This window comes from Cygnus olor, chromosome 8 (genome assembly GCF_009769625.2).
Source record: "Cygnus olor isolate bCygOlo1 chromosome 8, bCygOlo1.pri.v2, whole genome shotgun sequence".
Taxonomy (NCBI): domain Eukaryota; kingdom Metazoa; phylum Chordata; class Aves; order Anseriformes; family Anatidae; genus Cygnus; species Cygnus olor.
Genome location: NC_049176.1, coordinates 10674892 through 10689663, shown reverse-complemented (window position 1 = coordinate 10689663; position 14772 = coordinate 10674892). Strand labels below are relative to the sequence as shown.

Sequence of the window (14772 nt, the reverse complement as noted above, 5' to 3'; positions counted from 1 at the left end):
ATAAGGATTCTTAGATGAGGGATAGTGCCTGTATAACCCAGTCGTTAAGGATCTAGGACAAAGTAAATGCTAACTTCTGGTTCCTGCTTTCAGGAGTTTTCTGACACCAGCTGTTGGGTAAAATAAAAGGCTGCAGTTCGTGGGGAAACAAAACTTATGATATCCAGGGAGGGGTTTATGTATTTCCAATAGGCTCTTGAGCCTTCAGAGGAGCTTGTCTACTTGTTCCCAAAATACCTATAAGCAAAACATAACAAAAGTTATATTTTATCAAGAGATACATGATTCCTAGTTGTGAAGCTACCTGCTGCCTTTCAAGAACTTGCACTCATCTTCAACCATATGGCAAGGCAGTGGGGGGAGTTTTAGTGTGACCTGAATAGCAGCGCAGGGAGAATGGCTTTGCTAAGGCACCATAGCTCAATTTCCCTCAAGAGGGCAGTGGCATTCCAAATTTTCTTTTTTGCTTGTTTGTTTCTTTTAGTATTACTTCTGTTTAAATGCCTATAATCCTCTGCTAAGCCCTAATTCAAAGAAAACAGCAAAATTCCTTGTTGAGACACTAGAGTGAAATTAGCAAATTAGAGATGGAAATGAATCATGGAGCTGATAGAGGAGAATAGGCAGGCGAGGCTTAGTGGAATGAGAGCTTCGCAGCCTTCCCTGTGGTCTACTTGTGAAAATAATTGAGTGTCAGCAGCTACTGTACAGCTTGGCATAACATTGTTCAAATTCGTAGCTTAATTTTTGCCTATACTGTAGTGCTTCATGTACTACAGAAAGCTTGCAGCAATCTTGCGTTGTACGGCTTGGGCTGACAGGCTTTCTCGACTTGCTTGTGTCAAATGTGTTTAATTACTGACAATGTCCTATAAGCAATGAAGGAACCAATTGTTGAAAAGAGCAGCCTATTAACAGGCTTTTGAAAAGACACTGTCTCTGCTTTCTGTACTCTTCCTTTAGACAGGCATAAGTGGTCTGGCATCTTATGGCCAATACCTGGATTTCTTCAGGGTGAAATACTTAGCATTACAAAAATACTGACTGCACACACAAGTGTGTTTGCAGCTAGATACTGAGTTTAAATAACAACATGAAAAGTTTTCTTGACTTCTAACCCTGTAAGCAAAGCTTACTCGTACTGAGTGCTCCCTCCCTATCAGTGTCTGTTAGTTTAGTAACATATGTACAGTGTCTCCCCTTCTACTGTGTATGGCATCAAGTAATTTTGTCTGTCTACCTGGGCAGGAGTAGTTTATTGCAGCTCAGCAAACTCCTACTTTATTCATGCTGCTAGTTTTATTTTATTGTTACTGTATGTCTCTCCCTAGTTCTGCATTCCCTCTTACAGGAGAGGGAAGATGCTTTCTTCTCCTTTGGCCGTAAGTCTGTTGTTCCCTACAAGTTTTATCCTTGGTAAAAAAGGGAAAACTGCTATTATAACTGTTTTCAGCCTTAGACATCATCTCAAGGCATCATCTCGCTGTGCACTTGCTTTTTGCTCTGATTTAGCATGGTCTGGGTCATGCTAGGGCTGTTCTCTAGGAAACCTGCAGAGATCAGGCAGTAGCTTAGATCACTCGGAAAGTAAGTGTGAATATAGGTATTGCTCAGAAGGTCACTTTCTAGGAGTGGAAAGTTTAAGATGGTCTGTCTACATGCTCACAGTCTGTCCCAAAGCTGCCTCCTTTACAGCTGAAGAATTTTAGTTTAGAATTAAAAAAAGTGTATGGTGGGAGGTGGGTTGATGAGAAGGCATGGAGCTTATCAACCAAATTATAATATGCAGCTGCTGTGCTGGTGGGAGAGTGCTGTACACTAACACCGATGAAAATATTTCTTAACAGCTCAGATGTATGAACAGCCAGAATATATGTGTGGACAGCACAGCTTGACCTTCCTGTTATTTGTGAGTATCCTTCCTTTGTACAGACTGTGCACACCATAAAAAAGGTGTCTCCTGCCCACTAGGATGTGCAGTTTTAGAGGGAGGACAGACAGGCCTTTGCTCCAATTTCTTAAAGATTTGCAAACAGGTTTGGTATCTCTGCAAGTGGAATACATAGTGACATGGGAAATGAGTCAGCAACTTGGATTATGGCTTGGCACTGTATATGAACACACAGCCTTAATTTTAAGAGGCTGTGTGTGATACCTCTTTTCCTCTTTGTATGTGTTGTGGTCCTCTTCCTTGTGAAGGAAGGAAGCCTCTTTTTCTCTGTCCTGGTCTGTTGCTTAAAGATAAATATCTATGTGTATTGCTGGAAAAAATGGTCTTTTAAAACTGTCTTGGAAGCTCTCTTTCTGTTAGGCTTTGGTCAAAGTGAGTAGGATTCGGTTAGGTCAGCAAGTTTTTATTTTTCAGTGGTTCTTTTTGCTCTGGTTGTAGGATGGGCTGGAAGAGGAGATGCAGGTGTTTAGCCACTTGGTGGGGCTCTTGGCACAGATAGTGGTGATGAATTCATGTTTTGTTTCTGTCACAGCTTTGCTGAGGAAGCCAGAGGAAAACCGCTGAATCTGCAGCCTCAGAATAACAACTTTGCAGCTTGACATTCCTATAGTCTAGGACTAGCCAGGACCAGGTAAACTAAAAGTTAATTTTTAAAGACTTTTTATAAAGATTTCAGAAGATTGATGGTCAGCTTTGTGCAAAGACCATCCAAGCAACGGTGAAAACCACTACGTCCATCTTAGTCTTGTCTTCTACCTGGAGGACATGAAGGGTATTCTGAGGTCACCTGTACCTGTGAAATTATGTTCTACTACATGGTAGTGGGAATCGGCTTCAAAGTGCCCTTTTACTTTTAGTAAAGCTTGCTCTGGCCCTGTGGCCACCGTTAGCTGGCTCAGTCTCCAAAGCTTACAGACTAGATACAGGTGACTAAGTATTGGCCCTTTATGCTGCTGGAAAAAAAGAGTCTGGAGAAAGGAGGTAATAGAGCCTGAGCATGGTAGTCACTTGCCTGTAGTTCATGTAAGTGATTGGGATCGGTCTAGGAGTGAGTGTGAAAGGCTCATACACGTGGAGCTGTGTTTTGATGTTGACCCGAGATGAAGTGTGCGTATAAACTGAGGCTGAAAAGAGTCTGGTGGGGGGATGCTCATGTTCCTTGAAGTCCTACATCCAGGGGAATGTTTTCTTTTTGGAAAGACGGTCTTGACCTTTCTATCACAATTGTAAAGGATAAGCCATTTATTACAATGCATAAAAGAAACATTTTAGATACTTGGGAATAAAAACTAGGAAAACTTGGTTAAAAGACCCACCACATTCTCCAAAGCTAAAGAGGGAAAGCTACATTACATGAGACCTCCTAAATAGGTAGAGCATTGTACATGAGCTGGTGAAACTCCACAGCATTTTGCACTTAGCTGACCTCTCGTCTGTGGCTTTCAGTGGGCCCTCCTCATTTCTGGTATTTTTAGTGCTCACACTTCTATACAAATGTTGGCAAAGTATTGCTTGTGGTAGACTTTCTGGGTGCCAGCGGACTGAAGAAAGTAAGTGGTAGGTATGTATCAGCATTGCTGCAATACGTTTTTGTTCCTTCAGCCCCCAAAGGTGTGAGTGCTCTCGCTGTTTTTCTGCAGCCCTTTGCTCAGTACCAGCAGGGTGACTCCAGAGTGGCAGAACCCAGTAACGGGTTTTTAAGAACTGTGCTGATCTCTTGCAAGGTAGAGATGGAGTTTTCAGTTGGTGTGTGCGCGCGTGATTTGAAGGGGATTGGGCTGGGTTTCTTTCATTGTTTATCACCTTGTGCCATTTCTACTTCTGTAGTGCCAGCGAGCCAGAATCAGGTTTGGCTCTTGCTGTGCTCTCTATTGTATAATGGTCCTTGATGCTCTTTGCCATAAAGTGCTGATAGCCCAAAATGGACAGAGTAACAGGTAAGTTCTCACCTTTCTAAAGTGACACCAGTTTCACTGTCTGTACGCAATTCTTTGCCAATGTGTAGTACTGAGGCTGATTCCTTGTGTGGCATCTTCAAGTTGGACGTGTATAGTTAATGATGAAGCCTGGGCTACATGACACAATCCACAGGACCTTGTATTCCTTGATTTGATGTGGTTGCCTGACCGTACTACAAGTACAAAGTCCATTTGTAGAGATTTTAGGTTGCTGTTGAGGTTTGGTCTCATTTTCTACATGGAAAGCTTGTGTGCAAAGCCATTGCAATTTGGGAGCAAACCCCTGCAGTGCCTAAAGTGGGGCAGGTCCTTGCAGATGCTAAAAAACCAATCACTAGGGGTGCACATCCCTTACTCTGGGAGAAGGGAGGTTGTAGGTGTGGTTTCTCCTCAACTGAAGCCCAAGAAGGCTCAGTTCTATTACTGCTAGGCTTTTCTCCCTTTTCCCCCTTGCTCACAAAGCAGAAATAGAGCCAGGTGTCTAAGAGCTGAGCTTCCTGGTTGGGAGCAAATCATACAGTACTTGCTGCAAAAGCTGAGTTCAGAGGTTGTGGCAGTGATACTGCAAAAAGGTATATACTGAAAAATACACTCACAAAGAGAACTGGACATTAAGAAAAATATTTTTTGCAAACTGCAAGGCCCACTGGTGGAAATTGGGAGAGGCCGGTGTTTGTAGAAAATGAAGTCACTGCAAACAAAAGGAGGGAAAACCCAGGTTATGTTGAGGTTTCCATAGCAACCCAATACTTTTCCTGGAAATCTCAAATGATGAGATCTAATCTATCTGCTATTTAACTCTTACATGCAAAGCCCTCTCCGTCTCAGCCTACACGCAGTCCTTCACGGTGTGCTCCGTGGGGATGGGTGTGCTGTCACTGCGCAGCGGTGGTCTGCATGGGGAATGATGTTCCTGGGACGAGGCAGAGCGTGTCCCGTTCCCAAGTGTGTAGAAAAGGAAATGTTCATGGGGCAGGGGCAGAGGCAGTGTTATATGGGCTGGGTAGGAATGCCTGCTGATTTGGGGAGGGTTCTTTTCTGCAGATCCCAGAGAAGAAAGGGTAAACTAATACTGAGAGCGGAGTTGCCAGGCAGGTGCGTTGCTGAGATATCCCACTGCTTGTAGGGTTTACCACGTTAAGATGTCCCTGGAAGCCGTGCAGCTTAGTGAGTGTCTGAGATCTGTAGGAAACTTTGTGTATGTTTGGAGAGTTCATTGATGTGGCCTGACTTAAATTGCTTAAATTGGTATCTAGCAGTCCCTCCTTTGTCTGAAGGGCAGCAGATGTGGGGAATGCAAATCCGTGGTGGCTGGGGAAGTTTCTTGTGGAGGGAGGTGGCTGGGCATGATACAGGCAGGATGTTAGTACAAACCTTTGGGATTTCCATTCTCATGACGTTGGTTTTAAGTGACTGGCTGGTGTGTCCTGCTTGCAGACTTGGTGCTAAATTGATCACTAAATTTCAGAGTTCCCATCAAACAACAATGATAGACCCTATTGTTTTACTTCTTTCTAGCAGGTACTTATGAGTTGAGGGCATATGAAGATTCAGAGAGCTTTTTACCTATTTCTAGAAACGCTTCTATTTGGTATTTTCATATTTCTTTTGAAGAATGGCAAAGTACTGGCAGGGCTCTGTTGCATGTTGTGGCCTTTGTTTTTACTGCAGGCCTTAGGACACCGGGTCAAGTGCTGTGGCCAGAGGTACGTGACGTGCATGTAGCTGTTCTCACTTCTGTGTCTTAGAAACCTGTTGCATGGCTGATCATAAGTGCAGAAGAGGGAATTCAATAGCTTGTGTGATCTCCCGAGTTCTGTGACTTTTGTGGTCTTGAAAGGGGAAAGCAGATCGTCCAAAGGATGATGTGCTCTCTGTATGACAGAGAGACAGCCATAGATAGGATTTGTATGTTGTGTTACAGCCTTGTTAAGGGCCTGTCTGACTGTGGCCAACCCCTCTAATGTTCAGCAAAAACAATATTTTGCTTTAATAGGTGGGCTTTCACTTTTTTTTTGTTCTGCTTGTTGTTCTGTTGTTAACCTGCTGATGCTTATTGAATCCTAAAGATTAGTGGATACCCAGCAACTATCGTTACAATATTTAGAAGAAAATCAGTTCCGAGGGGTTCAAAGAGCAGTAATCCAGGTACATGCAAGCAAATAGGAAGCAGTGCTTTAAACCGGTATCTGTTAACAAACCATCCCCCCTCTTTAAACATTTATTATATTTCCTCATATTTCTCCTGACAGCCACCTGTTCAACTTCTGACCTGTTTGTAAAAATCTGCACACCATCTATCAGAGGGATACATGCACTTACTAACTTCTGTTCTGTGGGCATTAAGTAAATTATTTCTTTAAGATCATATGGCAGATCTATAATTAATTAAACCCTCCATGATATTAGCGCAAAATAATTTAGCATTTCTAAAAAGGTAAATGTAATTTGCCGATCTGGTATTTGGAAGAATGCTTTCCCCAAAATCAATTCCTTTAGTTTCCAGAGAATAGAAATGAGAAGCAATCTCATTTTAATTATATCTCTTTATTGCTAACAAAGGAATGATTTATGCAATTAAATTAACTGGCTAGAAAATTATTCTCAGCTGGGCTGTCCTAATTCTTTGCTTTCTGAATTGCAGGCTCTTACACTTCTCTATGTAGATTAATTTTTCTGATATGCAAACAATGCTCCTTGTGTTCATTTTTAACATTTTTTATTCACAGCTCCCCTTTTCTTAGTGTCAATGACATGAGTAATATTTGTGCACTACTGAGCTCTGATTCAGGCCTTTTTTTTATGTAGAAAGATGGAAAAAATCTTTTCTTTTGAACCTCATTATTGCTGGTGCAGAGCAAGGTTTTGAAGTTTTCTTATCTATTGCTGAGAAACAGCAGCAGGAACATGGAGGAAATGCAAAGATGTCAAAAGATGAAAACTTCTGAAGGAAAATGTATCAGCATTGAGAAGACGGGTGAATTTGCAGCTACTGTTAAGAAAGCATTTTTATGCATTTCTCTGAAGCCCATCTTCCTGTAGCTGGGTAAAAAGCTGAAACACAAGGAGGGGGGAAAAAAAATCTGTCTTGTGTTGCACACAGACTTAATAAGGAAAGAATTTAGGATTTTTTTTTCTGCCTGGGATTGCCTTGCAGTGGCTGGCCAGAATGTTGGCTAGTAATATTTGGGCTGAGGGGAAAATTACCATGTAACAACACATTGTGACCATGTGCCAACACAGTCTGACATCTTCTGAATGGGGCATTGGTGTAATCTGCTGTTTTAAAACAGCAGTGAACATATTGCGGAGCACGTGTTGGCTCTGTCTGAGCCGTCCTGCCCTCTATCAGGAAAGATGTGTCAGCTGGTCAGTGTTTGCTGTGTTGGCACTCTCACACTGCTATCAGATGGCTTCGAAATAAAAAAGCAGTTTTGTCTGCGTTGGTACGCAGTGGTTTGGGTGTGGAAATGTCTATGCCCTTGGGATTTGGGGTGGCTTCTGGTTTTTCACCTTCCAGGTAGGAAGGATCGAGCTATGTTCTGGGTAGGACAAGAAAGCACCCCGATTGTCCAAGGGGGGTCTGCCGTGCCGATAGCTGCTGGGAGGCTGGGTGAGTGAGGTAGTTGTTGATGTTATCCTTGAGGACATCTCTGTAAGAGCAGCATGCATTGGATTTGCTTAGGAAGTGGGATCACACCAGTGGGAAGAACCATTCGCAAAGAACCTTTATCCTTGGCTGATTTCCCTAGTCCTGCGAGCTCTCTGCATTGGATGGTGCAGGTATCCTACTCTGCAGGTGCCTTGGCTTATACAGGAAAGGATGTCTTAAAATGTCTGAGGAGGCTGTTGTTGGGGGCCTCTTCACAGGTAGTCTGTAGAGCATGCTTTGAGTTCAAAATGATCTAGACAAATTGAAGGAATGGTTAGAAATCAATAAGATGAAATTCAGGACAAAAGCTACCTTTAGGGAGAAAACATCTGATTTGAAAAAAGAAAAAAACTGCCTGGGGAAGCAGTATTGCAGGAAAGAATATGGGTCCATAGTGAATCACAGCAAAGTGAGTCAGAGTGATGCTCCTTTAAAAAGTAATCTTGTTCCTGGAAATATTAATAGGAGTGTCATGTGCAGTGCTGAGGGGGAGACACAACTACTCTGTATTATTTGGTGGTGAAGTCTAGGCCGGCAGAATGCATAGTTTTACATGCTGCAATCCGAAATGCCAAAATGGGAAAGAACTGGGAAGTCATGACCTATGGGATAAATAATGACAAGTTTTAGAGAGGGAGGACAAACAACTTCATTTACAGTAAGGGAGAGCTAAGCTGATCCTAGGAGAACCTTAGACATAAGCTACAATGCTTGACACTCGCACATCAGCCTGCCAGATAAACTCTTGGACCCACTGGATGTGTCCTTTGGTCTCCCCAGCTCCACCACCTTCTATTAACAGAGCAAGACCGAGCTCTCCTCCTGCTCTGCATTGTTCCATGTTCCCTGCAACGTCTGTAGGTAGATGGCTTTGTACCTGTCAGCCTCCTTTAGCTGCTGTTCCCTCCTACTTGTAGAGTGAAACAACTTCCTACCTTACGTTGTCAACAGATTCCAGAGGGGGATGATACTGAAAGCTGCTTCTAGTGAGGGCTGACGGAAAGGTTTCAGGTCTCAACAGCCAGAAATCCTCCATTCCTTTTGGTACAAGCAAGAGGTGTAAGCCTGTGAGGAACAGAGCTCGATTACGGAGTAAGCAAAGAGACGTGCTGGTGGTGAAATTGAAAAGACAACAAGGAAAGGAAATTAACAAAAACAAACAAAAAAACCCACACCCTTCCTACAATTAATTGCAAGGTGATGCTTCACTGGAACCTCAGCTCGATTCTGTTATGAAGGGCACTTCCAGACCACTGGAAACCTTCTAGTGAGGCACAATGACAATTGCAAAAAAAGAACCACCAAAACAACAGGCCAGTCCTTTGCTTTGTTCTATTGAAATAAAGGACATGAATGCTGCAGTACCAGGAATTGTTCAGCCACAGTACATCTCCATGGAGCCGGGAGGGGAGGGAAGAGCCAGAGAAAAGCACTCCAAGTTGCAAAAATGATTTAAAAATAAAGGTTGGAAGTGATGCTTTTCACAAGCACAGCACTGTAATAGTAACTCTGACCTCGTGGCTGAACTGAGAGTACGTAGGAACATTTCCTGCTCCCTATGTCATGCTTCCTCTTCCCATGGTTCTCTCTGTGTCTGCATTGCCCTGGGAACCAGGGAATTGCTAATAATACTGGAAGGAAAAGCACCCCAGGGCTGTGGTCTTCCCCCAGCCATCCTCCTGGGGAATGTTTAGGGTTACCCTGTGCAGCTCCTGAAGCAAAGTTTTAAGGATTAGACCTCAAAAAACCCTCTGCTACGATCTGAATTCTGAAATGAGTGAGTTCCCTCCAGATCCCCTAATAGAATTAATCACCTCTCCATGGACCATTTCCCAAATGTGCCGGGATTTAATTTCACACTGACTGATATCCAGATGAAAAGCTGTCTTCGCTGGTAACAGAAAATCTTGCCTTCTGGACAGCTCCTCTCTGCTGAAGGTGGCCATTCTCCCCATGAGAAGATCCCTGCTGCTGTGCTTCCCTCGCTGATCCTGTAGGGTCCTACAGAGATGGCTGCTTAGGAATGCTTTTCCCGTCCCAGATAAGGCTTACTGCTTTGTGAAGCTACTGTGGAAGTGCTTTCTGCATACGCTTTTCTTCCAGACACAATGTGTGGTATTAGAAGAACAAAGGGGGTTTACCTGGCAGAAGAAAGGTGCCTGAAGCAGGGAGGTGTGCAGTTGGGGCTGTGCTCTCTGGGATTCCTTGGAAAACTGGGTGGTATTGGAGGATTGGGTCCATTTCTCCATGGCTTTCTTAAAGAAGGAGAGAGAGAACACCAAAGAGTAAAGAACAGAACAAGCAAAATGGGACTTCCCACTTGTTTCACCCAATTTCACCATTTTTTTAAAAGCCTAAGATTTCTTCTACTTTTATTTATTTCTTCTACTTTTATTTGTGCTCAGGTTCTGACTCTTGTGAAGCAGGATCCAGTTAAACGGAGCTTGGATTTCCTAGCATCAGAGAGGGCATTTGAATAAAAAAACAGTATTTTTTGTTTCACTGTATAACATTAAATTTTTAATGAACATTTTAATAAATATCAAATGAATAGTTAATATTTCATTTTAAATAACAACGATACTTTTGTTTATGACAAATTCTGGCTATCTTAGTGCTAAAAACAAAATCAAGTCAAAAGAATCTGGCTCACTACACTGAAACATGCAAGTACTAGAAAGTTTTATGTTGGCTTCATATGATTTTTCATTTCTATCCTATCTTATGGGAGATACCTATCTTACAGCAGTAGAAGAAATGAAGCAATGTAAAGTACAGATAATATACATTGAGTAGAACCATGTAGTGAGACTACCTGTGCTTGTGCATGTCTGTGCTTTCTGTGTCTCACTTCAGAGATGAACGCTGTACGGGTAGGCTCACGGTCTGGTGGTGTCCACCTACCTGCTGAGACTGCTCTGCCCCATCATCGAGGTTGTTAGTAAGGCTGTTAAACAATATCAGTCCCAACATCCTTCCCTTAAAAACACCACTGATAACTGGCCATCAGTTGGACCTCGTACTGCCGATGACCAGGCCAAGCCCGTTTTCTGCCTACCTTATTGTCTGTTTACACGGTCCCTTTAGATTTCACCAGTTCCCATAAGGGTGCTGTGGGAGACAGCATCAAAGGCCTTGCTAAAACCAAGATATTGCCGTTATTTCCTCCTCCTCATCCATCGCGTCATAGAAGGCAGGCAGGCTGATCAGCCATGACCTGCTCTCAGTAAATCAATGCTGTTTGGTCACCACCTTGTTCATCCTGTGCTGTCACGTCAGTGCATGTCGTAAGGCAATACTGGAGAGGAATCTTCCACCCAGGTCTGCTGGGATATGTCAGTCCTGAACCACGGCCAGCCTGCTGCTGCTTGCCCTTCGTCCTAACTATCTGCAGCCCTTACCCTGAATTTTCTTTCTGATTTTTTTTTTCTTTTGCTCCAAATGAACTCTTCCGACAAGAATGTTAGTGTCTAGATCTGTCTTAGCAAAGAATTGGCCACTCTATTGATTCTGAAGGGCTTTTGTGAAATTTTAAATATGCAAATAATGATAACTATTCCTGGTAACAATGGGAGTAGCATGGGATTTCTTTATTTTTTTTCTTAGATTTCTCTGTCCTCTGCAGATGCCACTTTAATGCAAATCCAACTTTGCGGATTGTGTTACCTATTGAAAAATAGTTTCAATTAGAAATTCAATTATACTGTCTTGGGGGGATGGAACTGACAGTTTCTTTGAATTTTGCACGTTATAGAAGGCTCCGAAGTGCCATAAATCTGCTAATTGATTTCTGTACCTGTAATGTTTGATTAGGTGTATTTTATTGTCTTCTTGGTTTTAATTAACCCCAGGCTTGTCAAAATGCTTCCACTGACAAAGAATATATGATGAACTGAGATAAACTCTATTAACAGAGGCTGACTTTTGTCAGTAATTGCTATCATGCATAAGAGTTATTAGAAATTATCGCACACAAAAAGAAACTGTACTTTTGGTAACAACTTTTATGGGCTGCTATAAATCTGTTGATGGCCCCCTACATGCAGGAGATAAGCGGCTGTGAATGACAAGGGGTCCGAAGGAAAATCAATCATTTGCTACATGTCTTATAAATATTAAGAGTGACAAAATGGGAAGAGTTATGAAGTTTAAGTGCTGAAAATTGAATGGATGCTAATGCACCTAAATTTGTTCTCATTAGAGATTGTGAGGGCTGTGGAGACAAGGGCACCGCTACCCCGGGAAGCTCTTGGTTTTAGTGAAGCAGAACGTGTTAACTCAATGGCAGAGCTCTGAAAGACTAATGTGATATTGAGCCTTTTGCCTCAAGGCCCTTGGTCGGTGTCCAAATCTGGGCTGTTACCACCTGGAGGCTGTCCACTGCTGCACGGGGGTCCACGGGAGGCTGTCCACTGCTGCAGGCACCCAACGGGCACTTTACGAGTGTTTGAGGACGGAGGCAAGCAGAGGGATTGCTGGACTGATGCTGCTGAGCTTTTATCCAAGAAGCAATTGCAGAAACTAGCTGAGGCGTTTTGCTGAGCGCAGAGGAACTTTGTGATGCTGCAAGCTATTTGTAAGGTCTGCTTTTAGGGAAATTTTATCTAGGAATGCTATGGCAAACCTGGCTAACAATCAGTTAGGCAAACTAGGAAATAAGGGCTTTTGTCCTCGTATTTGCTAACATGTCCACCTGTAAGGACTTATTTATCTAAGATCTAAAGATAGAAACATAAGTGAATGTACGTGGAAGTCTCAGCATAAATATTTTCAGCTGAACTGCAACTTCCATTGCAAATTTCTGCCACTGTTTGGTCTCTGGACCCAAAGTTTGTCCCAAGCTCTGTAGGAACGTGATGTTGATTTGGGTATAGTCCTCACCTATCAGAGAGTAGTCAGTAAACCATACAGAGGTGTAAAATTACGGGACAAGCTTTCCCGAATGTCATCATTACAGTTGATGTGACTACTGTCTAGGAACACTGCATAAATGTTTGGTTTGTATAGGCAAGACGATGTTTGTTAGTTGGCTTTTTTTGGTAAGTGAACACGGGGAGAGCAAATACAAAGCTAGAGATCTGCAGAGGCGTACGTGCCTAGGAACTTCTTTGTGCTCGCTGCCAACTTCTGTCCAAGCTTTGGACACTTGTCTGCAGCGATTTTATAGCTGCTTAATAGATCTAGATCTGTCTTGCTCAAAACAGTTAATTTTAGCTTGACTTTCCTCTGTAGCTGATAGGGTATTTTAAACTGATCTTCATTTTCTCTGCTGCTATTTTTTTTTTTTAAGAATAGTCACAGTGACGTGACCATTTTGTGTGACTGCATGAACAAAGCAGGAGGATAGTGGAGCCTTCTGGAGGTCACGGGCAGTCCTAAAAGCTGTTTGACCTGACATTGTTAGGTTATATACTGTATGATTAATATCCTGGGGAGCGTGAAAACAGCTCTGGAGCCTTAGCGTAGCCCCAAAATAGACTTTTTGGAGCAGTCCTTTTTCTTTTTGGGTACTGGGCACTGCAGCATTTGAGTGGCCACTGTAGATCTACTGCAGTGTGTGGGTTTGCTGGTGTGAAGAGGCACAGCTGGCACCACGGGCAAATCCATTGCTTCCCATTGACGGGAAAAGCCCTTAGCCTGCTGGCCCTCCTGGAAGGGGCAAGAAGTCCCATCATGCTTGAACCCGTTTCCTGTGCTACATTTTCATGCAGGGGACACAGGGATGTGTTCTGCAGCCCGCCAGCTTCCTAAGGACCACGTGGCTTGAAATGAGTTGTTAGTGAGAACCACAGCGCTGGTTTCTGCAGCCTAGCTGGAGATTTCCCTGCAGGACCCCTTGTGTGGCATAAGTAGGACTTCCTATGGGATTCTCCCTTCTCTGCTGTAAGAGGGGGAAGCTCTCTAGTAGCTGAGAGCTGTGATCTGGCTTGAGGTTTTGTGGATTATCAGAAGAGTCCCAGGCATCCCATAACGTGTGATGAGGAAACGTGAGTTAAGACCTGCAGAGGAGAGAGCTGTAGAGACAGCTGAGGATGCCCTGCACTGTGGAGGTGAGGCAGATCTCTCAGCCTTGGTGTGTTGGGAGCAGTCCTGCAGGCTGACTTGCTCTGTGTGGCATCTGAGCACCGCTTCCCTGTGCTGCAGCTCTCCTCCTGCACTTGTTAACTCCCCTCGTCATCGGGGGCACTTGGTGAGTTTAGTACCTTCAGCCTTCTTTCTGTTTGTCTTAGTTATATAGCTCTGTTTAAGAGTTTCCATGCAAGTCTCGTGTGTGTGTGTGAGTGCACATATATCTCTATTCCCTCTTGGGGCGTGTTGAAAACAATCCATTCAGAAACCAGGTGTCCTTGTCTCTCTTGGCATCTGGTTAAATATCAGCGAAGTAGGAGAAGGTAAATCCTAGGATGCTTTAACAACTGCTTGGGTTGTGAAGCCCTCAGCTCCATCCGATGGGATTTGAAGGTCACGGTGGTTGCCTACATGTGAAAGATGTGTCCTTATTCCCCATAGGTAAAACAGACCAAAATAATCTATTTTTAGGGGTCCCCAAATTGAACTGATGAGAAGCGACGTGTGTTTCAGCCTGCTGAGACCAGAGGTCGCTGTTTAACTGGAAATGGAGAACCTTTCACTCTTCCAGAGCCGCTTTCTCTCTATTGTGTCCCTCTCTTCACCAGCTCTGGTAATACCTCCGGCTTCTCTTCCTTTACAAACAGACTGTTCTCTCAAACACACAGACAGTAGGCTCCTGCAAATGAGGGGCAGAAGAGATGCAGCTAGAGGAGAATGGAGGGCAGCGCAGTCGAGCTCCGTTTCTCAGCAGTTTGGTCTCACTCCCTGCACCTACCAACGTGTTCTGCCTATACCCCTCAGTCTTAATCTGCAGCCTCTGTTTTATTCGTTCCTGGTCCCCAACATAACCGTGTTCAGGGCAGACGTCTCTTCTTTTAGCCCTGGTGGCTGCCTGAGAAAGGAGAAACGTATGTAGTGTTGAGCAGCAGAGTAGCAGCTGCGATGGCGTGAGGATGAGAGGGGCACGTAGGGTCTTGTAGGTGATGTGGTCTCCCCGCTGTCTGGAGGAATGAGATGGGGCAGAATCAGATGTGCTTTTGGGTAACGGCCCTCCTGGAAGTAAGGTGCTACAGGACAGGAGCACACACAGGTGCAATGCCTGGTGTTTGTTTAGGTGGCCCGCGCAGTATTTTCCAGTG

General features: G+C 43.8%; 1 long non-coding RNA gene across 4 annotated transcripts in view; it reads left to right on the top strand.

Moving 5' to 3' along the window:
- The first annotated feature begins 1509 nt into the window (after positions 1-1509).
- The window catches only part of LOC121074093, a 49518-nt gene continuing 36255 nt past the window's right edge, over positions 1510-14772 (top strand). For all 4 annotated transcript variants that reach the window (XR_005822112.1, XR_005822115.1, XR_005822113.1 and 1 more), the window contains exons 1-2: positions 1510-1909; positions 2484-2582. This is a non-coding gene — a long non-coding RNA (uncharacterized LOC121074093). The remainder of the gene's footprint in view (positions 1910-2483; positions 2583-14772) is intronic.